Source organism: Sturnira hondurensis, unplaced genomic scaffold (assembly GCF_014824575.4).
Source record: "Sturnira hondurensis isolate 20B ecotype Veracruz unplaced genomic scaffold, ASM1482457v3 Scaffold0013559, whole genome shotgun sequence".
Lineage (NCBI taxonomy): Eukaryota > Metazoa > Chordata > Mammalia > Chiroptera > Phyllostomidae > Sturnira > Sturnira hondurensis.
This window is the reverse complement of record NW_028086190.1, coordinates 6477599-6502852: the sequence shown is the minus strand read 5'-3', so window position 1 is coordinate 6502852 and position 25254 is coordinate 6477599. Positions and strand designations below refer to the sequence as shown.

Below are 25254 nucleotides of genomic sequence, written 5' to 3'. Positions count from 1 at the left end.
AATCCCCCATCAGGAAATGGGCAAACTCATTGAAAGTCTTAAAGAAAAATTCAGTGAAGACCAACACCGCCTCTCCCAACACCACTAGCTGGTACACTGAGACCGATGGGTTCGTAGACACTCCCCTAGTGGGAGAAGCCCCCACTACAAGGAGCCCGCCCTGCAGAAGACAACTGCAGTTTTGGGGAGGGGGGTCCTCCCTCGTGTGCTTTCCTGTTGTGGACTGTGGAGTCATCTATGACGGAACACTGTTTCATACCCACACATCTACCTTCTTTAGAAAAAAATGAAAGAAAGAGGGAGAAGAAATTATGAGATCCCACCTGGTGATAAAACTTAGGCCTCATATGAAGTCATTACTGTGAGAAATATATGATTTTAAGAGGATGGTAACCAAAGGTCCCCAGTTGATGTACTTCTATTTTGAGAAATTCCTACATGTTGAGCAATTAATTTTTCACCAGGTTGAATTCATTTCAGTGATTATTGAGCAACTTGTATGTCAGCTAACAGGGTATTAAAAGACATGAAAACCAAAAAAGACACTGACTCCCTTTGTGAGGTTGGGGATAAAGATATTTCTAATTTTCTGAACCACTATCATTTTCTACAAGGATTTTTGCTGCCTTTGTTGTTGTTTTAAAGTATAAATTACACTTTCGTATATGGTAAACATGAAGTTTATGTATGGTGAATATATTAAATATGGGCTTATTTACATATTATATTAGACCTCATTTATCAGGACCACAGCTCCCATACTTAGCCAATCAGACAAGGTCACTCGCCCTCACCTGTACTCTGTAAAGGCCCGCCCTCGTCTGTTTCTCAGGCAGCTCCCTTCTGGTCAGAAGGCCTCTTGCTGCACGCTCAACTCTCATTCTTCAGCGCCAGTTCACCCATCCACTCCACAATCTGCACCTCTACCCTCTACTCCCAACGCCTGTGCCAGCTATGACCAATTTCTTTCATGTTTTCACATAGCACATAATTTGTACTTACTTTACATCACTCTGGACATTCAAGTTTTCCAAGATAACTGTTTTCAAGTCTTGTATTTCTTACTAAATTATCAGCTCCTTTATTTGAAGGAGTGGCTCAAATATTTGTTCATCTCTGTATCTCCCAAACAACTAACTGGGCACCCCTACCTACAGTAACTACTAAATGCTTGCAGGACAAAATTTTCAAATACACTTTACTGAAACAGGATCACCAAAGAGCATACTAGTAATTTTATAACAGTGGAGAGTTAGATGGCTCAAGGTTGAAGTATACCTATAATGAGCCTTGTTATACCCCAGAACTCATTTGCTGGAGGTTTTATTTAGGCTTTTGGGTAGAATGGAAAAGAGTAGTGATTACATTCAGCTTGTAGCTCTCTAACTTTGTTGTGTACTAGTGTGTAACTCTAGGCATGTAGTACAAAATATATACCAAGTAACTAGAAGTGTTTCAAGGGTAAGAGTTCAAAAATATCTATAAAAAATTGATGAGTGAATAAATAAATGGTGAACATTTCAGTATATTTATACAAATTACATCTTGTCAAATATATAATAACATTTCAATACGTATGTATCATCTGAAGTTTATTTCCTTATTACTCCAATGAGCAGTTGGGGCTCCATTTGCTTCTCAGTCACGCCCATTAAGATGTAGCTGGCTGTGGCCTGTTGGGGGCCTCGTAACAGAATTGCGCAGTCTCAAGCTAATCCTACTAGTGGGAAGGCAGTCACACACAGGCAGATACAAGGACTATTCCATAGAAAAGGGAAGACAATTCCAAATGGAGCGGGGTATTTCTCCCTACCCCACCTCCAGCTCCCCAAGTTCTAAGAAATTTGAATCTACAAGAAAAACTGAAAGTTATTTTACTAAAACTATGAGAGGTAGTGAAAATATGTCAGAGCTGCTGCGGCACCCACTAGATAAAACTACAACCCGATAGTTCCCACTGAGCTCTGCTCCTGCATGGAGCATGGTGAGACTCCTGGGGATGGGCGGTAATGCCTACGGACAACGACCTTACAAGAGTGCGGGGCTGTGGGAATCAGGCAACTGGGCCTGGGAGAAGCGCCGGAAGCAGGTGGCAGCCCCAGCACTTGCCTGTGTGCGGCAGGGCCCTTACTATGGACAGGCATTACCCAAGATGAGGCAGAGTGAAGAAAAGGAATAGTGAATGACACAACACCTGGACAGTTATTGAGGGTAATAGTGCTTGCTCACACGATACAGGGAATAATACATAAGGACTCTGGCAAAATTAGGAGGGGGGGGTGGGTCATGCAGGGGGTCAGAAGCCCTGTGATAATATAAAGGGTGAGACTCAGCGAAGTGCAGTTATTGTTGTAGCCTCCAGGCTGTAGGAGCCTTCCAGAAACACGGTTTTCATGTTAGATAGACCCCTGCGAATCTAAATAGCTGATACAAAGGCCAAAGATCTTAAAGCTATTTGGAGACATTCATGAAGTAAATACCCTTTGTCTACCAAAGGAAATAAGAGCATCTTTGAGGCGGAGCAGCTGTTTAATGGTTACAGAGCAATATTACACAGCAGCTTAAGCTAGGAAGCCAAGAGCAACGCGGCATTTATGTGGTGTTGTATTTACACCACATGTATGCTTTTTAAAAAGCAAAATTGAGTAGGAAATAAAGACCTCTGCAAACTGAAAACTCTCAAAGGCAGTATCAAACTATATTATTTTACTTCTCTTTTCATTTTTCTTTAACAAAAGCAACAATAAATCACTACTCACAAGTTAATACAGTGTTTAACCTCTTTAAAAACAATAACAGAGGGACACAATGGCATATCTAACTGTTAATATCTCAAATTATAATCAGCACCATTTGAATGTTAAACAACATTTACATAGAAAATCCAAAGGAAGACTGATAACACTCATTTTTACAGTCTACTGTGTTCTAGTCTTGAAATTAAAAATAAATAGGCCACAGAAAGCAGTTATTAAATTCATGAAGGCTGTCTTCAAGTATTTGAAGGACTGGGAATGTGGATGGTGGATTAGACTTATTTTGCATAGTTCCAGGAACTGTTTTTTGGTCCAATAAGCAGATTTGTCATCCAATAAGAAAAGCCCGAGAAAGGAATGGGAAACCTTGCAAAGGTAATAATAACCAATGTACGCCAAGCTAATGTGCTAAGATCTTCAAAAGCATTAATTCACGTAATGCTCACAATTAACCTACAAGTTGTCATGTTACCATTTTACAGATGACAAAACCTGTGTCTACAGAGGTAGGGATTTTCCAGCCATAGAGAGCTCCATTAGATTTAAAAATTATCACTTGGTAGGAAATTGTATAAAAGCATCTCCAAAGACCATTGTAACCTTCAGACTCCACTTTTTTACATGGCTGTTTCCCATTAATTTTTTTGCATTGCTTTGGAGAAAGAACAGGACACTATATATCTCACAGGCATTTTCCAGCCCAACAATTCCAACTGTTCACTTCTTTCCACAGAGTGTAAAAGATGACTAAATCCTTTGCTTAGGGATGCAGAAGGGGAGAGGATGAGAATATTTCACACTAGCTCTTTGCCAATGTTCATAAAACGTCAACCACCACGACTAACCCTTTGTGATTTTTGGTAGTGATGTTGTAAGACACAGCTCTATCTTCAGTTTCTGACTGATCTGAACCGTCCATTATAAATGATGAAGTTGTGAGTGTGAAATAGACCCACTAATCATTGCAGAGATAATGATTCCCTCTTCTGCACAGAAGCTGAACCTCAGCCTACAGCAAAAGTTAACATTCTAGTGTTAACTTAGAATTAGGTGTCCTTCAATATGAAATGAAAATCCCTGATGGAGATATAAGTAATCTGCTAGAGAGTCAGAAATTTTCTGACTCTAACACACAGTACTATTATTAACATATTACCTGTGCTTCTCAGTATTTTTTAAGCAATCATTAAATTTATTCACATATATTCATATGTGTATATGTGTATGTTTTTATAAAATTGAGACCAAATTTAAATAAATTTGTGTCCTGCTTTTTACTAATTAACACTATTTCCCTTTAAACAGTGTATGAAAAGCATGGTTTTAATGCTCATATAAATTTACATTGCATGGACACATCATACTTTATTTGACCATTCTCTTATGGTTTGGCATTTTAGGTTATTCCCATTTTTAAAAATATTATAAACAGCACTATCATTAACATCCTCATACACAAATCTTTGTCAGCAGTTCTCTTGCTTTCCTTCGGCTGGAGTTCCCAGAAGTGGAATTATAGGGTCAAAGGACACACACTCTTTTAAAGCTCTTGGTAAAAACTGTTGAGCTGATTTTGAAAAAGATTTCTGCCCGGCCGTATTCCCTCTGACAGACCGTGAGTGTGTCCATGTCACTATCCCGCTGCCAGAAGTACATGTCACCCATGCTAGTAGTGATTTGTTTTTAACTGTGACAAGTTGATGGAGAAAATACATCATTAATGTAATAATATTCATTTATTTAATTTTGACAAAGTTGGATATTTTTCACATACATATGCATTATCCATCTGAACCTAACATTAAAAAATAGGCAAAATAGGAATTGTGCTAGCAGGAATATTTTATTCCTAATATTGATGAGATTATTTCTAGAGGTTCACAGTCAATGACAATGTTGGCTATTAATTGATGATTGATATTTTTCTTCATCAGTCGATATATTTACTTATTCCTACTTTTTTCAAGTTTAAATACATTTTCTGATCAGAATGATTGTTGAATGTTATTAAATGGTTTGGGGGGTTTTTTGGCATTAGTAGAAATTACCCATTTTCTTCCTTACAGCATTATATATTACAGAAATCTCAGATTAACTTATCTTTGCTTGTCTGTGGAAAGAAACTCTTTTAATTTATTGTTGAATTGGTTTGCTAACAGTTTCTTTCAACTTCTTTATATGTAGTTAAAATACATTTTAGGAATTTTTCTATTTCATCTATCGAGTTTTCATACCAGAATTATATGCATATTTCATAAAATAGTTTGGATAAGTCATTAATTTGGGGGGGAAAAACATTAAAAGTTCTTGAAAGTGTGGGGGGAAAATCACAAAATCATCTTCTCAGAATTTGTTTCAGAGAAGATTCTTAGACAACGTTGAGTCTTTCATGAAATTTACTCTGGTTTTCTGGTCTTGTGACAATTTTATTATATATTTTCCAAGAATATCATTGACTCTCTTTAATTTTTTTTAGTTTATGAGCATAATATTCTATGCTTATAGAATATTTACTAAGTTGGCTACATTATAGTAAATATACAATTATATATTATCATTACTATAATTATATTAAAATGATGTTAAAATATACTAAAAAAAAACAGCCCTATCATTTACTATGTAAACCTATGTAAAGTTGCAAGGTAGGCAACTTTTCTACACCTCACATTTTTTTTCTCGAAAATACAGATGATAATCAAAATACCTATAAGTCAATATGAAAACTGTATATTGTTTTTAAATAATAATAAAGAGAGACATTTTAAGACAGAGAAAGGGAAAGGAGAACTTCCAAATTAACAGAGAAAACAAAACAAAATGAATAGAAACCTAATCAAGACAGCAAAAATAAGGACATTAGATGTAAAAATAAATAATTAATATAAAGGAAGAGAGAAAGAGTAAAATCAAGTATATCACTCACCACAATAAATATAAGTGGAATGAATAATTCTATAAAAAGAGCCCTAGATCAACTCAAACAAATAAAATGCAACTATTTTCAAGGATCACAAGACAAAAAATAACAAGAATAAAATGTAGAAAACAAAATGGCAGAAAAAAAGAAATCAGGCAAATTCAAATGAAAGCAATGTCAACTTGCAAAGGTCAACATGGAATTTACAATGATTTACAATAAACAGGAGAAAGAACATTATGAATAAAGGCACAATTAATGAAGAAAAGAAATCACCAATCCCCCAGGCACCAAACTATACTGTGGAAAAATATATTAAACAAAACTTATCAAAAAACAAGAAACTTGAGAAAATACAAATATATAGAGAGAATTTTGAATACATCTCTTTTATAACAGAACACGACTATCAAACACTAAGTTTATATCATTGTAATACAAACAACACTTTGTTATACCAATGGAAATTGTATAAAAACTAACCATGTTTTTGACTAAAGAGTAAACTTTAACAAATTATTCAAAGTAGAGATTTCCAGGTTGTATGGTCTCATCTTGGGAAAATAAAACTAGAAGTGAAAAATAAAGTAATTGAATTTTCTGAACTATCTGAAAATTAAGAAAATGAACCATGAATCAAACAGAAAATGTAAAGAAAAATTATAATCAAGAAAACAGAAAAAGAAAAAAACTAAAGAAATGTTTATAACATAAAAGAATAAAAAAAACTCAAAAAAGTTAAATAAGGAATTAAATATAAAAGCTAAAATTAGTAAAACTGGAAAAAGGGGAGTATTTAAAACAATAAATAAAAAGAAAGATGATTCCCTGAAAAGATCAGCAAAACAGAAAACCATGAACTAAATGCAATAAAAAATTATTAGAAAGTAATGCATTATTATTAGAAAATAATGCTTAGCGGCCATAACTTTAAAAACGTAAATGGATAATGACTTACTGAAACAAAATTGAGAAAAGTGGAAATAGGAATAGACCAATAACCTTAGTGCGGTGGTTCCCAAATATTTGCTGGGCATTGGGACCACCTGGGATTTGAGATAAATAATTTATTCTTGGCTTCCTCCCTCGGCTATCCTGATTTAATTGTTATAGATGTAACCTAGGGATGAGGATGTTCCGAAAGTTCCCCAGGCGATTCCAATGTGCAGCAAAGGTGGGAACCACTGCACTAGCATTTTCCTGTTCAAAATGTGATCCCAGAACCAACAACACTGGGATCCCCTGGAAGTTTGTTACAATGTGTAGAAAATAAGGTTCCACCTCAGATTCTGGGAATCGAAATCTCCAGCTCAAGAAATCCACAGGGGATTCATATGCACTTTAAAATTTAGAAAGCCTACAACAGAATTTTAAAAGTGATTTCAAAACACCTTTTAAGAAGGCAGCAGATATAAATGGGTACACAGCTGCATTTTATCTGTCCTCTGCCAAATCTTTACATTCCAATGCTATTTACACTGTTGCAGGCCTTAGAAAATGATGACAAGTCCTTAAGAAAACACTTTCCTGAGCCTTTATTAGGCCAGCAAAAATTAAATAACTAAACTTGGCAACATCCTTCATCAAAACAAAGCAACTAAACAAAAATCCAAAGACCAACAGCATATACAAATGCAATTTAAAGAATCCTAAATAAGATTCAATATATCCAATTCATATATTCCAATTGACTATAGCAATGCTACCCAAAGAACAATGCACTATTATCATTAGGGTTAATTCCATGAAGTGTAGTTCATTACCAGAAAATCTATCAATATAATAATGAGACACAGACCCATGTACACAACCATATCAACTGATGCTGAAATGTATGCTACACCAAGAAGAGAAACAGGCTTCCCTAATAACAAATCTAAATCAAAATATATATAAAAGCAAACAGTAAAAAGTCTTCAGCAAAACTGAACAACAATGTTTTCTAAACAGGGGAAACAAGTCTGCCATTCCTAGTTACCCAATCTCCTTCTAACTGCTGTGCTTTTCCAGTTCTTAAAAGTGCAATCTGTAACTAACTCATTCACAAAAAGACAAATACTGTGTGACTTCATTTAGATGAAGTATCTACAATATTCAGATTCACAGAACAAAGCAGAGTGCTGGTTGCCAGGGATTGGTGGGGGTGGAGGATGGGGAGTTGTTACTTAATGGGTGCAGAGTTTCCGTTTTACAGGAAAAAAAGCTAAGGAGATTGGTTGCACAATGGTGTGAATAAACAATACCACTAAACTGTATACTTAAAATGATTAAAATGATAACTTTTATGTGACATGTATTTTGCTACAATTTTTCAATATGATCTGGAATTTGGGACCCAGACCATTGTTGTTGTCCAGAAAGTATCCAGCCACGCGATGTGCAAAATACAGGCATTTATTGAAGATACAAGATACCAGAACATGGTACACAGGACAATGCTTCAGTCCCCTTCAAAGCAGGCACCTCAGGACCTCACACAGTTCTCCCAACATCATTAGCAACTACAGCACAAAGTTCCTTCTGCCACTCTAGCAGAAGCCACAGAACAGATTTTGCCACAACACATTTCATACCAAGATCCTGCATCAAAATCTCGGACACAGTAGGTTTTGGAATCCCCAGATCAGCTCTAGGCTTCTGTCCGTCACCGATCTTTGTTTATTTCTGATTGCAACCCGTACACGTTCAACATTCTCAGGTGCTCTGCTTATTGCAGGCCTTCCAGAATGTGGATCACTTCCAACAGATTCTCAAACATCTTTGAAGCAGCATTTCTGCCCCACTTTTATTTGCATTGCTCTCATTGCATCGTCCCAGAAAGCCTTCTGAGTCACCTGAATAGTTTCTTCAGAGGAATGTCCTAGCTTAATGCAAAATTTGATGCAGATTCATTGCTCTACATGTTCAGTCTTTTTTAATGTGACAGCCACACAGTACACATGCTCAATCAATGGCATCTACTGCCCCTCTGATTAGTACAGTGAAGTTGTCTTTGTTCATGCACGCACATTTGAGTCCACTTTTCTTGACTGGCAGGTTACATCAAGGTCACACAAACCGTTCTTGTTATATTAACGATGGCTGGACTTTTTCCATGACCGTATAATATGTGTGTATATATATGTATGTTGCTCTGGATCTTTTTTTTTTTTTGCACTTGTGAGAATTTAATGAATTCCCCTTTGTGTGGCTTCAAGCTACCAGCACACAAGCCCCACCAATACTCTTAATCTTCTCAGTGCTTCTGCTGAAGAATTTGGCCTTCACAACGACAGGCTGCTTTGGGAGCAATCCCTTCCCCAGAACTTTGCAGTAGCCCAATCTCAGGACATCAGTGATGGGAGGGGCTGTGGGCCTATATTTTTGGCAGCATTTACCAGCGTCTGCTCACTGACCAAGGTCCACAGTTTACCGAGGCTGACAGTTGGGGCAGAAGCTCTGGATCCTCTTTAAGTGGTCATGCCTCGTACCAGCTTTCCCAAAGTAACCTGAGTGGTGGTTGTCAGAGTTGATCCCATGATGATGCAAGCCACCAGCATCACCTCAGCCTCCCCAGTGCTTCCCGTGCTTGCCGATGCGGCTGTGCCGTGGCCCACGTGGCCCCTAAGTCTCCGGGTCCTCGTCAGCCTGGATGGCACGTTGGTGGCTGAGATGCAAGAGGAAAACCTCCGCAAAGCCCCACGAGGTATGGGACCTGTTGCTCTGGATCTTGATGAAGTAAGTGCCCATTCTTTTGTTCTTCAGTATCTGCCCCTCCAGGGCATATTGTTGTTGCTTCTTTTTACTTAGAGGATATTCTATCCAGATGCAGAGTCTGGCCTCAGAAAAGTCTAAGGCAGTCAGTCCCTCGGCTACTATAAGTAAAGATCTCAATACAGGTTGAGATTGAGGGCTCTAGAGCTGACACAATTGGATCTGAATAAGTAACAATAATAAAAATAAATAATAATAATCCTGATAATAATAGTGGGTGTCACTTACTGTTTATTATATGACAGGCTCTGTGCTAAGCACTCTAAACTCTATCTCAGTTCAATTTCCAGATTCGCTCCTTTTTTATTATTGACTTTGAATAAATACTGAAACTCTCTAACCCCCCCCCCATTCCTATAACAACAATACTGAAACCATAGATTTTGGGTGAGGATTAAATGAGAAAGTCATATAAAGTGCTCAGGGTTCAATACAAACTCATTGGTAAAGGCAATAGCTGTAATACAAGTAATAGTGTTAGTCAAAGTTAATAAGCACAGCTTTCAACCAATTCCAGTGACAGCTGGTCCTTCATCGAGCAAGACTCTATAATGAAGAGGTGGGCTCTTCTCACCCCACCAATTAGATACAAGACCATACCAGATAGTATATGGAAACCCTCAGTTTCCATTAGTGAGACTCTGGAAAGACAGATGAGACCAAGTTCATGAAAAGGCCTTGTTTCTGGTAATAAGGAGTTAGGCTCTAGTACAGAGTGGAGAATGTTTGAATTTACATTAGGAAACAAAATCAAACAGTGAGATATCTTCCCATACTCTTCCTCCTCACTCCCTCTCTCTCCTCCATTTCCTAACCCTGCTGTTCTCTGGGTGTATGAGTGTGTGTGTGTGTGAGAGAGAGAGAGAGAGATAAAATTTGATACCCAGTTCCTATTTCTATGAAAATATAAAAGATATAAAACTAATTTTTCAAACCTTTTGTAAAGACTTACAAAGTTACAGAAATCAAAATCAAAGTTACAAAATCAAAAATACTTTGGTACTGGCAAAAGATGGACATATGCAGATCAGTGAGGTAGACCAGAAATAGACATATAAATACATGGTTATTGATATTTGCTAAGAGAAGGTAGGCAACTCGATGAAAAAAAAAAGTCTTTTAAACAAATAATTCTGGATTAACTGGATCTCCACAATAAAAATGTAGGACATCTACCCCTACCTCACACCTCGTGCAATGTATTCATGTAACGGATCGGTACCGTGCAACAAAAAGGAGCAAACTATTGACACCTGCAACCACATGGACAAAACTCAAAGCCAAGCCAAACTAAAAAGAATACATGCTATATGATACCATTTACATAGAATTCTAGAAATGTAAACTAACCTATAGTGACAGAGAAGAGATTAGAGGTCATCTGAGGATGAAAGTAGAGAAAGGGATAGATTCCAAAGCAGTCAGAAATGTTCACCATCTTGATTGTGGTGATGGTTTTACAATTATAGACATATAAGAAACTCGTCTTATTTTATATATGTACCCCCTTTCCTTTCCTTCCCTTCCATGTATATAAATACCATAGAGAGATAATTATAATTTATGTAAATTATACCCCAATAAGTTTTAAAAAAACTCTTTGAGGAAGTGATGTTTAACTACTGGTCTCCAAATTTTTACAGAGTGACAATATTCCCACATGACAAAAAAAAATCACAAGTGAATCACAAATATCCTATAATCAGGAAAACCTTTTAAAGATATTAACTACTATCAGTCACATACTTTTTTCAGCTTCTAGCAAGCCACCTTACCCGTTTCCTCATTGATGATCATGTACACCCCAGCAACAGCACAGTACACACACCAAACCAAAGCATAAAAACAGCAAACAGGCCTTCTCCAATTCCTCACTTTGGGAGAAGAGAAACTTGCTCCCTCCAAGACTAGTATTTTGAATCAGTAATTATATTACAGCAGTACAACTCTCAGTCTGACACATTCCTAAAATTCATCAGACCATGAATGCTACCCAAGGCTTAAAGTTTAGAACACCTCCAAATAGTTGTGTCTGGAGTGCAGTGTACCTATAGGGAAGAAGAGGCACACTAACTGTCTCTATAAAACACCCACTTTTCCTGGTGTAGGTCAGGTCCAGAGATAGGGATGGCCTCCTTACTATAGTACCGGTTACAATTTATTTAGCCTGTTACTGGTCTAAGGTTCCATTGTATACACTGAACATTGTCTCTGGCCAGGCACTGCCTTCCATGTTAGTTCTACAAGTGGAAGAACACAATCCGTACCTGAAATAGTTCAGAATTCACTGAAAGAAGCAGACAAGTAAATAGTGATAAAAATGCAGTAAGTGCTATTATTCTATGGCTGTACCAAAGAGAGGGTCTGGAGAAGTCTCACTGATGAGACGTCAAAGAAGTCCAGGAATTCTAGGCAAACAAACAACATGGACAAGCCGACGAGGAGAGGCACACGGCCAAGGCTGAGGCTAAATGCCAGGGCCAGCAGACACCGCAGCATGAAGGGCCATGGTAGATGCCGCACTAAGGTTAGACTTAATCTAGAGTGAGAACCTTTGAAGACATATACGGAGGGGAATAAAATAATCCTATTTGTACACTATGGAGATCACTATAATATATGATGACTATAACACAGAGATTATGACCCAAGGCAAAATGTCAGCTATAGAGATTACAAAAAATATCTTAAAATCTAGGTGCTCTAGTTCAAAGAACAGAATGCAAATATTTGTTTTAAGAAATGGTAATGCATTAAGATTCAGTGTCAACTATTTTCTTCTTTCCGAAAGATACAACTGCTTTCTTTTTTTCCACTTGAATTTCATTTGGCATTCAATATTATTTTGTATTAGTTTCAGGTGTACAGCATATTGGTTAGACATGCCTATACCTTACAGAGGGATCCCCCAATAAGTCTAATACCCACCTGACGCCATGCCTAGTCATTACAATATTATTCACTGTAGTCCCTATGTTCTACTGCGCATCCCTCAGACCATTTTGTATCTACCAGTTTGTACTTCTTAATGCCTTCATCCTTTTCTGTGCCAACTATCTTCTTTTTAAACTATTTTTTCTTCCTCATTTAAGAGCAACCCACCAGTGGCCTTTCCTCATCCATCTGCTCATTTCTCCACATGCTCTCTCAAAATTCCCAGACCCTCCCTTCTTCACCAGTTGACACTATGTAAGGTCATGCAATGTACGTGGGCTATTCTGCATATCAACTATAACATACTAAGTATAAAATGGCAGAGTATTTTATATCCTGAGGAAGATGGTAATTTTATAATTCTTGCTTACTTACTGTTATGCTTAGAACGTAGCTGAGTTCGGAAAATGACTGCAATCCAAAATATCAAATTTTGAAACTACAATTCCACTTCATTCAAAAAGTGTCCCAAAATAAACAATGGAGACATAATCTCCCATCACGTAGCCTGTCAGTGGCCCATGCTGCACACCACGACATGAGAGCGCTCGGAGAATTGCACATGAACACTTCCATGTGACTTCCTTGTGCCAGGGCTTACCTGCAGCCTCCTCCTAGATCCCCAGATGTCTCTAAACCCCAGGTTCAGAACCCCCCAAATCTCCACCCTAGCTTGAAGCTCCAGACCTTTTTTCCCAGATGGTTTACAGGCACTGAAACAAACAAACAAATAAACAAATAAACAAAAAACCCTACAGCTGTACTGAAGTATAACTTAAATAACCTTTTAGCATGTACAATTCAGAGGTTTTTAGAATATTCGAAACACTGTACAACCATCACCAATATCTAATTCCCGAACATTTAACTCACCTTAAAAGAAACCCTGTACCATTAATAGTCACGTACCCACTTCCCTCACCTCCCCGCCTCTGGCAACCACTAATCAACTTTCTATGGTTATTGACTTTGCCTGTTCCAGACATATCCTATAAATGAAACCATGTAATACGTGGAAAATAAATGCACCTTGTCAGTGTTTATTTCATGTCATCAACAAGTATGCATGATGATTTTAATGATGATAAACTCAAATCTGAAATTTAAGCGGCTTTCTTGTTTTCTTCCTCCTGAATGACATGGGGATATGGATATGTTCAAAGTATAGGGAAGTATCTTTATTGGGATCAGGAATTACAAATATTTCACTGAAAACAGGAATCTGCCCCTAGTTGTATATATAAAATGAAATGAAGGAGTTCAAGTTCCTTGAAAACCAGCATACAAGTCAAAAGACCCAAAAGGATTTGTAATAACTTTGAAAACCAAAACCTATTTTTTCTTAAGTTCTTCTTCCATCCAATGACATTATTATGCAAAAGCCAAGAGTCAAATTACCCCCCATAAGTACTTGCTTTAAATTAATACTTATCTTGATACTCTTTTATAATTACAAAAAAGAACAAAGAAATGAGATTTTAGTAGATTTGCCTAATAACTTTAAATCACATTCTATAACCCCATGAGATAGAAACATTAACACTCAGGTAGGTAGGTCAGTAGGTAGGGTGATCGATCAATCGATAGATAGCTATTTTTTGTACTTTATTGTACTTGCAAAATATTACTATAGAATTGACCCCTCTTTCCCATCATGATGCTCTAATATGCAACTGAGGGTTCCCCGGGTGCAGTTTTACAAGATGATTCATCCAACAAGCTTGGCTTCTGCAAAGCTCGGTGATTTAACTAACCTGGAGCAAGTCCACTCTCATCTGTGCTATCAAACAACCCCAGCTTTCCAGCTGTGAGGAGAAAAAACGCTTTGCATTATTAAACTGCAGCCAGATGCTGCAAAAGCAGACCTTCTGAGTATGGAGAGGGAAAAGAATTTAAATTAAGAGGAAACTTCAGATGCAGGCAGGCAGGTAAAAGGAACCTGAGACACGTGAGTGAAAGAGCAGCAACAGAAACTGTGCAGAGCAGTGGGTACAGTCACAGCATAACCCAGGAGTAGTTACCACTGAGACCTCTTCCCACGTGGCCTTTTAACCTCCACTGTGAAGAATGGGCATACTCCACAAAGAAATTAAAAATATGTTATTGCAGCATTTTAAAAAATGTAACAAACTACAGCCTATTTAAGTGCAAGGCCTCTTGAAAGTCTTCTGGTGCTACACACAGTATAAATTAAGTGCCTATATTAATACATTGACATTTCACCTAGACTTGATGTTACCTTATGGCATCATTTCAGGTATCACAGGTCCTGCAACAGTTATAAGGGAAGGAAAAACAACAGTTTGAATAACTAACCACAGCCCAAGAACCAGTCCTTTCTTTCATAGCTTTGTGAAAGGAGAGTATTCACTGTGTTTAGATTGCTCCTGTGACTGAGTAACAAGTGGGTCCCTGGCCTATAAATGCAAGGCACATGCCCCCGGAGAAAAATCAGAGTAGAGAACAAGAAGGGGGCTCCTGAGCTCTAGCAACTGCAGTAACTTGGTGAAGAGGAGGCTCTCTCCTTCATCAGTGCTCTGATCTCTCCAAATCTCCCCAAATCTCTCAGCTGAAATCCCTCCCCAGGTTCATCCCCACTGAGGCAAGGGTCACTCAGTTTTCACCTCCATCCTCTCCTCACCCTCTACCCACTGCCCCTTGTCCCAGAAGCTACAGCTGTCCCAGCTGCCCCCCAGGGACTCAGTGTGGCACCCACTGTGAGTGCCAGGAGATTCAGACTTGTTCCGGCTAAAAATCTCAACAGAAAGATTTCTCATTTCTTTCTCTTTCACAGCAGAGCATAGTCATAAATACTTAGGCCAAACTTCTCTCGCTTTAACTCAAGGCAGTGCACCACAATAAACTGTATTATTTTTAGGGGATGGAGACAAGGAGAAAAGTAATAATAATGTAGTGGGATTACTATTAACTTAATGTTTTGGCCCATGCAAAAAAAATGATTTTTAACCTACATTTGCCAATAAGTAATTGAGACCTTAGGCAAATCACTTAACCTCTTTGCCCTGTTTTCATAAGTAAAGTGGAGAAGTTGGGCCGCGATGTCTAAGTACTGACATCCTGTTTTCTTAAATAACGCTTCTGAGAGTGTGTCAAGAAAAAGAAAAAAACCTTAGGTTACAGTAGTAACTTATTCATTTTTAAAAACAAATGTTTACGATGCAAAACACCAATCATAATAAAGACAGAGTTCTTCAACCCTGTCTAGGGTAATCTGATAACATACACGGAATAGTTTGGACAGAAAAAATGAACAAAATGTGTAGGTTGGATTTGGCAGTCCTGGCAAAGAAGAGAACGTACCACTTGGAAGAAGGAAAAAGAAGGGAATTTGGTATACTTGGCCTCTGAACAGCATTTCCAGCCATGACATAGAACATGAGTTATAAGGGGTAGGCCATCAAGAAGAAAGTCAGATTTGAGTTTTATGAAGTGTACTCATATATAGCATCTGAGAAAGAGTGAGGAAAGAATAGAGACAATTTTAAGGTTTTTGCACAATTTGAGGCAAAAAATATAAACTGTAGAACCCAAATAACGATAATGGGAAATGAGAGGTGAGAGTGGGTTCTAGAGACCTTTAAAAGGAGAACATGAATGAATATGTTGAGGATGAGAATGGATACGTTGAGGTCCTTTAGAAGGAACTCATGAGCTACTCTAGCCAAGTGTGTCTGGGTAGGTTCTGGTACACCCAAGATATCTTTAGAAGGAGAAAAACTCAAATGTGGTAGAAAAGAAACTAAACTGAATTTTAGACATGTTCATCAATGATACTTACCTGGCAGGGGAGATACCATGATCACCAAGAAATGTTAATGAGTCATCATGGGACACAGAGGAAGACTGGCCCCGAAAGTCACTGAGCACATGGGTCTGGAACACTAGAAGAGAGATCTGTTCCAAAGGTATATATCCAGGAATAACAAAAAGTGGCCATAAATTATTGTTTCAGGTCTTATATTTAGGTCTTTGATCCATTTAAATTAATTTTTGTACATGGGGACAACCTATAATCTAGTTTCATTCTTTTGCATGTGTCTTTCCAATTTTCCCAGCACCATTTATTGAAAAAGCTTTTTTTTCTCCACTGTGTGTTTTGGGATCTTTTGTTAATTTTTTTTGTCCATATGCATGCAGCTTTATTTCCGGACCCTCAATTCTGTTCCATTAATTTTTGTGTCTCTTCTTCTGCCAATACCATGCTGTTTTGATTATCATAGCTCTATAGTATATTTTGAAGTCAAGTAGTGTGATACCTCCAGTTTAGTTCTATTTTCTCAGGATTGCTTTGGCTGTTTAGGGTTTAAACTTATGGGCCTTGATCATAGAGAACATTTTATGAATTTGATCCCAAAGGCAAGAAAAGTAAAGGCAAAAATAAATGAATTGGACTATTTCAAACTACAAAGTTTCTGTGCAGCAAAAGAAACTGACAGCAAAACAAAAAGGCAACCAATCAAATGGGATAAGATATTTGCAAGAAAACAGCTCTCACAAAGTGTTAATATCCAAAATCTATAAAGAACTCATACAACTCAACACCAAGCAAACAATCCAATTAAAAAATGGACAGAGGATCTGAACAGACACTTCCCTGAAGAGGACATACAAATGGCTAACAAATATATGAAAAGATCCTCAACTCTGCTATTAGAGAAATGCAAATCAAAACTACAATGAGATACCACCTCACATCATTAGAATGACTATTATGAACAAGACAAGTGATAACAAGTGCTGGAGAGGTTGTGGAGAAAAAGGAACCCTCATTCACTGCTGGTTGGAATGTAAACTGGTACAGCCACTATGGAAAACTGTATGGTGGCTCCTCAAAAAAATTAGAAAAGAGTTACCATATAACCCAGCAACCCCTCTTCTGGTGTTTATCTGAAAAAGCTTGAAAACATTTATTTGCAAAGATATATGACCCTTATGTTCATTGCAGCATTTTTCACAATAGCCAAGACATGGTGACAATCAAAGTGTCCTTTGATAGCAGATTGGATAAATAAGATGTGGTACAATGTATAATATGGAACACTACTCAGTCATAAAAAAGATGAAATACTGCCATTTGTGACAACATGGGTGGATCTTAAGAACATTATGCTGTGCAAAATAAGTCAGTCTGAAAAACCTAAGAACCATATGATTTCTCTCATATGTGGGATATAAAGCTGAAACTGATAGACCCAGACAACAGTAAGGTGGCTACTAGAGGAAAGAAGGTGCGGGGGTGGGGGGGACTAATGGGTAAAGGGGGCCAAATACATGGTGACAGAAGATGATGTGACTTTCAGTGATGAGCACACAACACTATATACAGATGATATATCACAGACATTCACACTTGAAACCTATATGATCTTATTAAGTCACACCAATAACATTAATTTTAAAAAGTGATTGTACCTAAAATTCACAAAGAAAAACAAAACGCAAAGTTTCCTGGACTACCAGAAAATGGCCTTTTGGACTACCAAAACAAAAGCAAAAATAAGCAGGTGGGGTCACATCAAATTAAAAAGCATCCACGCAGCAAAGGAAACAAACAGCATACAACCTCTGCAATGACAGAAGACAGCTGCAAACCATACATCTAATAGGGGTTAATCTCCAAAATTATAAGCAGCTCCTAAACTTAATAGCAAGTGACAATAATAAAAATAAGTAACTAATAATCTGAAATAAAATGGACTTTTATCCAAAGATGACATATAAATGGCCAACAGGTATATTTTCAAAGGTTCCATGTGACCAGTCATCAGGAAATGCAACTCAAACATGCTGAGATACGATCTCATTCCTGTCAGGAGGACTGTGATCAAAAGACAAGTGAGTCAACCAATGCAGCGGATGATGTGGAGAAACTGGAATCCTTGCATGCAGCTAGAAGGAACACAACATGGTGTCGCCGCTGTGCAAAACGGTATGAGAGTTCCTCAAAAAATTGAGAACAGAACTACCATGTGATCCAGCAACCCCACTCCTCGAGTTTTATCCAAAACAACTGAAATGAGGATCTGGAAGAGATACTCACAGTCCCATGTTCACTGCACCACTGTTCACAAGAGCCAAGAGGTGGAAACAAACTAAACACCCACTAACAGACGAACAGATGAAGAAAAGATGGTATATACATAGAGTAGAATAGTATTTTGCTTTTACCAAAAAAAGTAACTTTGTAGTATGTAAAAACATAGATGAACCTTAAGGATATTATGTTAAGTGAGATAAGCCAGTCATAGAAGAACAGATCCTGCATGATTCCACTTTTGGGAGGTACAAAAAACAGTGAAATTCATAGATTCAAAGGGTGGAATGGTGGTTACCAAGGACTGGGGCAAGGGGAAACAGGGAGCTGCGAATCAACATGCATGAAGTTTCAGTTGTACAAGGTGAATAAGCTCTAGAGATCTGCTGTACAACATTGTAACTATAGTCAACAATAACATATTACATACTTTAAACTTTAACAGGGTAGATTGCATGGTAAGTGTTCTCACTACAATAAAATAATTTTTTAAGTAAGAAAAAAGTTTTCAATAAAGCATCATCAACTAAATCAAATTAATGCTCAAAATATGGAAGCAGTAATAGAATGGAAAGGAACCACTGGACTCTGATGGTAAAAAGTCATAAATTTAATGAAAATAATTTCTGTCAGAACAGAAACCCAGTTGCAGGAAAAGTCAAGAAGAAATTTTAGTGTCATTTGTGTCATGTCATGAAAAAAAAAGAAAGATGGAACATTTAGTTAAAGGGGGTTATCTGAATGAGGGACAGGGATGCTTAAAAAAAACAAGATAAGAAATAAGTTGTTAGGATGAAATACATCAAATAAGGAAGATATATGGAGATGATCAGAAAGAGTAAGGAACAGAAAAATTTTTCAATGGAGACAGAAAACTTGGTGGCTTCAGAAGGTAGTAATGGAAAGGCAAGTGAGAAAAATATTTATACAATGTTAATACAAGGCACTCAGAGATAAAGTCTTGCCCGGAAAAGCAATCTGTAATGACACATTTGTACTATTTCTGATATCGCTATTAAAACCTGTAACGAAATTTCATTCCACATGTCCTTAGATGTCACAAGGCTTAGAACAAAACTGAGGATCTAAAAATTACAATTCTATTTCACCCTGAGACTTGAGAAAGTCTATTTCTTTTGCCTCTTTTTTATCATCTTCAACCTAACCTAATGCATTTTGTCTTGATTCGTAACATTGTCTATGCCATTTTAATTCTTTAGAGGAGTGCAGGGTAAAAATCTAACACATTTCTCTGGTTGCACATCCAAGATACTTCCTACAGGAAGTCTTCTTGATCAGTCCAGCTGGAGGAGAAAGTGGGATAAAAAGTCCTCACCTTTATCAAGCCCCCACTACTCGCCAGGTATGCTCTCCCAGCTGATGCTTACAACTGGCCTGGACATACTGACTGTACTAAATCCCAAAGCACCTGTCTGGTTTGCTCAGGCACTGCACGGCCCTAATGATTATTGTAAAACATGGAGCCTTGATCCAGGGAGCAATTTACTTCCAAAGTTCATGCTCTTACACCACCATGTTCCCTACAATGACTGGAGACAGTATTTTGTAACTTTGAACTCCTATGACCCTTCAGTTGTATTCACTAAAATAATATTTAGACACATACATATATATACACATATACACATGCATATACACATACATACATACATATACATACAAACACACACTTATACACACACAGCATAGGGCAAAAGTGGGTTTACAATTGTGAGCATGTGAAATACAGTTTATTCTTGTGTTATTATTAAATATTGTATTATTCTCCATACAAACAACTGGCAGTCTACTTTTGCCAAGCCCTCTGTGTGTGTGTGTGTGTGTGTGTGTGTGTGTGTAAAACATAGTGTATATATTTATGAACAGAAAAGTTTGGGGACAGCAAGGCTCATGTATAACTCATGCTTTTATCTTCTACAGCATCTACTCTAACACCATACACACAATAGATGCCTATTAAGTATCTGTTGGCTGAATAATCCATCTATACACAGCTCTTTCTAGATTGTTTATTGTTCTTGGTGTAGGATGGTTTACATTCCCAATTCCCCAGGAGCAAAGGACTGTCTCTATCCTTACTGAGCTGACTCAACATAAAGTGACCCACATGCTGTCTCCTGGAATGTAATATTCAATTCGGAACCCAGTAACCAGTGGACACACAGTTAATACACATTGCCTAATAGGGTGGGTGATTGGGGAAGTATGCAAAAATCTTCTTTCATAACCTTATAAGATATTACTAAGTTATCTTTTTTCCAAAATTAGATATTATAAATAATTAGGCTGGAACCACTGTAACGGCTGGGCATAGTGCCAACTGCTATGTAAATTAACCTTTGCAGAGTGGGTTATTCACAAGTACCCATAATGCGGCCTGTAGAAATACGGAGCTGAGGGCTATGTCCCCTTCTGGCTTCTTAAGGGTAATTTGTGAAGAAAACACTTCCCTCATCCTCTCCTTTATTCTGAATTCTATCGTAAATTTGAAAATTGAAAAACTTGACTGAATGTGATGCCTTCAAAAAAACTCAGAGGATAAAGAAGAAAAATGTTTCTGAAACAAAATCTGTGAAGGGAAAAAATGCTTTGATTTTAGTACTGACTTGCACAGACCTCATTCTCAAATTACTTAAAAGCTTTACCTACAACTTCAGGTCTCACCACAGTTAACCAATCCTTTCAGTGTCTTTCTATTTATACTGTTATGAATAGAAAGCCTGTTTACAGTCTGCTGCATATTGTTTAGTGCCAAAGTCTAAAATTACTTCTAAGTATCATGAAATAGTGAATTTTTCCCCATGAAAAACATCTTGATTTTGGTAGATACAATAAATGAGGATATGAGAAGGAATGAGTATAAACTTATTAACTGAGGAGTAAACAGGCTGTGAATTCAAAAAATATAAAGTGTATTTTCTCTTTTCTTTAACTCTGAACACCATTTCCTAAGATAAAACACACTCTATGAGATCCCTCAGGACCTATGTATATATATCTGCCTTCATATACAAATAAGAAAGAAAACATTTTATTATTTTTATAACTAGTAGAAAGTAATATTATGTTTGTTCCAAATTCTAAATTTGGGGGGGAGTGAAGAATTAAGCAAATATGGGCCCTAGTGCTCCTAACAGATAACAACTAAAACTGCAGATGCTGAACTCATTTCCTTAATAATTATTTCATTGCTTTCACAGTTTCATGGCTACATTCTGTTGGCTTCATTCTCCATGTCTATTAAATAGGGTTAGGAGAGATCAACCTCAAAATTTTTATAACTTAAAGATTTCTTAAGTGCAAGGCAAACACATTGCTCCAGTTAATAGACACTCCTTGTTTAATATTTTCAGCTGTTTATACTCAGTCCCACTTTTGTTCCAGAGGGGATGTAAAATTGCCTATTTGATATGCACCCAATACATAATCCTAATGATTCCCAGAGGTTTTGCCAGACTACATGCAAAAGCCAACTCACGAAAGGGCACACATACCCTACAAAACTTCCCCCCCAAAAGAAAAGTAGAATAGTCATTCCAAGTGAGAAAGCTCTGGTTAATGATACTTGGAATACTTGACACATTTAAAATTATTAAATTTGTAAAACCTGTTCTAGGATTTAATGTTTCTTTCTTATATTTCCTGCCATGTGAGAGCACATCACAAAAGCACAGACTTCCTGAACTACAAAATGAGGTATCAGCTTCAAACTGACTTACAGGCAAAATCTAACTTCTAGATTGCCTTGTTCTTCTTTGATACTAATTATTCCAGCATTAGGCAAATGACTGATATTGAGAAATCTAAAAGATCATAGTCTAACGAATGCAGAGACATAAAATATTAGAGCAAGTCAAAGCTAACTTTAAAAGATAATAGTCCAATCACACATTTCCTAAAAGTGGCAGTGGAGTTTTTACTTATTAAAAATAAAATTAGCTCTGGCTGGTGTGGCTCAGTGGATTGAGCTCAGGTTTGTGAACCAAAAGGTTGCCAGTTCTATTCCCAGTCAGGGCACATGCCTGGGTTGCAGACCAGGTCCTCCAGCTGTGGGTGTGCAACAGGCAACCGATCACTGTATCTCTCACAAATTGATGTTTCCCTTCCCCTCTCTATACAAGTAAATAAATAGAATCTTAAAAACATAAAATAAAATTGGATCTGAATCTAAGCCCATAAATTAATGGTTTTACCCTCATTCGATGCACAATTGTTTTCTAGTGTGGACAGAGGGCTCTTACCATTCTTTTGCTTACAAGGGGTTATTCTGATATTCAAAATAAATACCCATACACATATAAAACTTTTGCATCTACCATAAACAAGGGAAATGTGCATTATAGAAAAGGAAGTGACCTCGTGCTTTTTAACCACAGTAACATCATGTTCTTGGGCACCATCGAAGCTTTAGAGCACCTTAGCCCCGAAAGTATTATAGGGCCCATTCCCATCAGGTAACACAGAATAAAAACAAATATTAAATCGCAAATACTATAAGGAAATGCCATAAAGGTTATTTAAATGCATTTTAAAATAATAAAAACGACTTAAATGCTTTTTAAAATAACAAATATCAAGTATCCCTCCTCCCCAAAATGTGTTGCTTTTGAACCTTTGTGCTTAGTTTGCCCACTGAGTTCCTACTCCAGTCAAAAAAGACAAGTTCAAAACTAAAGGCCCACTACAGTTTGGAAGTTCAGAAGTTCAGAGGAATCAGCAAGAGAGTGGTCTCCATGTCAGACAGTCAAATACAATGCTGGAGAAGAGCCAAGCCAGAAGGCGTGTTCAGTTTGTGGGGAGACATACGAATCTGCATTTACAGGATGAGTGGATAGCATTCCACCCTCGTGTAAAGACTGGGGGATAGATTTCAGAGAGCCTTTATCTCCAAAAGGGCTTGAATTTTTGTCATCTCTTCCCAACCTGTTAGGAAATGAACCCAGGAATAGATGGGAGCAATCGCCAGGGGTTGCACATCTCCCAGGGGAAAGCTGCCAGTGCTAAGAAAGTGTTTAGCAATCGAGGTGACGTTTTTTCAAAACTTTAATTCTTTGTTACAAGCAGCCAAGGGATCTGATTATTTCAATGCTTATGGATAGTGGGTTTTGAATTTGCCCATAAATGGATTCTACCTTCTGCAGATATTAAAATTCAACTTTGGAGATTTCACATTTCAGCCAAGGTCAGAATACAGAGAGGAAAAGGGGCTCCTCATGATAAATGACCCTCTAAAATACCAGCCATGATTATACTTATGAAAAGACCTTTTAATAGTAAGTATAATTTATTTCAATTAACTGTATTACAAAAACCTTAGTAAGCTCTGATTTTTCATATTTCAAGTTAGAAACTAATCTATGTTCCTAATAGCTTGATTTACTTCAAGGTATTACAAAATAAATTCTTAATTTCATCAAACACAATCCCTTAATAATCTCTATGGTTAATTAGGTAATCTAATGATATACACAAAGTATATTGAAATGATAGAATGCTTCTGAATCATCAAAGAAAATTCTAATTATATCCCATTTAATTTTGGTATCATATATGTTTTACTACATTCTAACTCTGAAAACTGGTAATCAATATATAATTTATGTTTATACAATATTCAACATCCCAGTTTTAGAACATAGTTCTCAAAAAGGCTCAATTTCCAAAAAAGAATTTAAAAGAAAAAAATTTCGATTTGACTGTTTGTGTTTGCCATATTATATGCAAACATAAATTAAGAGACGCTACCCTGAATGAAGCAAAAGAAAAAGGTGACCACACTCCTTGACAAATACTGAAAAATCAAATTCCGACATCACGGCAACTATTCAAGCATTTGTTCAGCTCAAGTAAAGAACATTTCAAGTGAGCATCATTCTTTCTGTACATGCTCAGAGATGTATTTCAAACAATAACAGCTTTATTAATTTCAAATCAAGCTGTCATTTGAATGGAAAAATCATATCCTTTATTCAGTCTAACTTAAAATACTTGCCAACTCTTTTTCTAGTGAAGGGTTTTTTCCCCCTTCTCATTCTTTATAAAACGAGTGAGGAAGCTTTAAAAAAATGTTTGGACACAATTCACTTTTGGCTGTCGTGCCACACAGACAAAATATTAGTTGGTTAAAAAGAAGAAATTTAAAAGACATTATAAGCTAATGAAATCTTCTCAACTTCAGAAAATTTCTGACAAAATGCACTATATTCTAAATAGTTTTTCTTTTTGATTCTAAGTACTTGGACATAAAAAGTAAAATAACTGAATTTTACATTTAAAATTGTTTAGTTTTGTAAATGGCTTGTTATCAATTTGTAATAATATTAAAAGATTTTGATGAAAGTAAAAAAATCAACTTGGTATACATTTTTAAATCTATATTGAATTACAACTTTTTAATCTTTGAAGCATATACTATTTTTGTTAAACAATATGATTCTGTATGATACAGTTAGTTAATACAGAGTTGTAAAAAATAATTTTTCTAAGATAAAAATACAGTAACTGTGAAAGAAAATGTATTGTTTTGACTTTGCATTTTTATTCAATTATTTACTGCCTGCATCTTCCAACATCACTGAAAACAAAACTGGTCTGACATATTTTTCTCGTAGTTCTGGGGTTCTTCAGCCTCACATCAGTAAAGTGTTATGACAAGGAAAATCAAATAATTAAGGACCTAAAATTAAGTCTACCTGAAGAAACTTTTACTGTTACTTTTTATAAATGTTTTGGTTTATTTTCCATGAAAATACGGATGTAATTACTTGGGGAGGTAGAGGGAATGTGCAGTTAGTTTGGATTTTTTGTTTGTTTTG

General features: G+C 36.7%; 1 protein-coding gene and 1 pseudogene across 8 annotated transcripts in view; both read right to left on the bottom strand.

Annotated features, from left to right (window-relative positions):
• Positions 1–25254, bottom strand: part of NFIB (nuclear factor I B) — a 235151-nt gene that overhangs the window by 71138 nt on the left and 138759 nt on the right. The window lies entirely within an intron of this gene.
• Positions 8817–9416, bottom strand: LOC118998028 (60S ribosomal protein L27a-like; annotated as a pseudogene).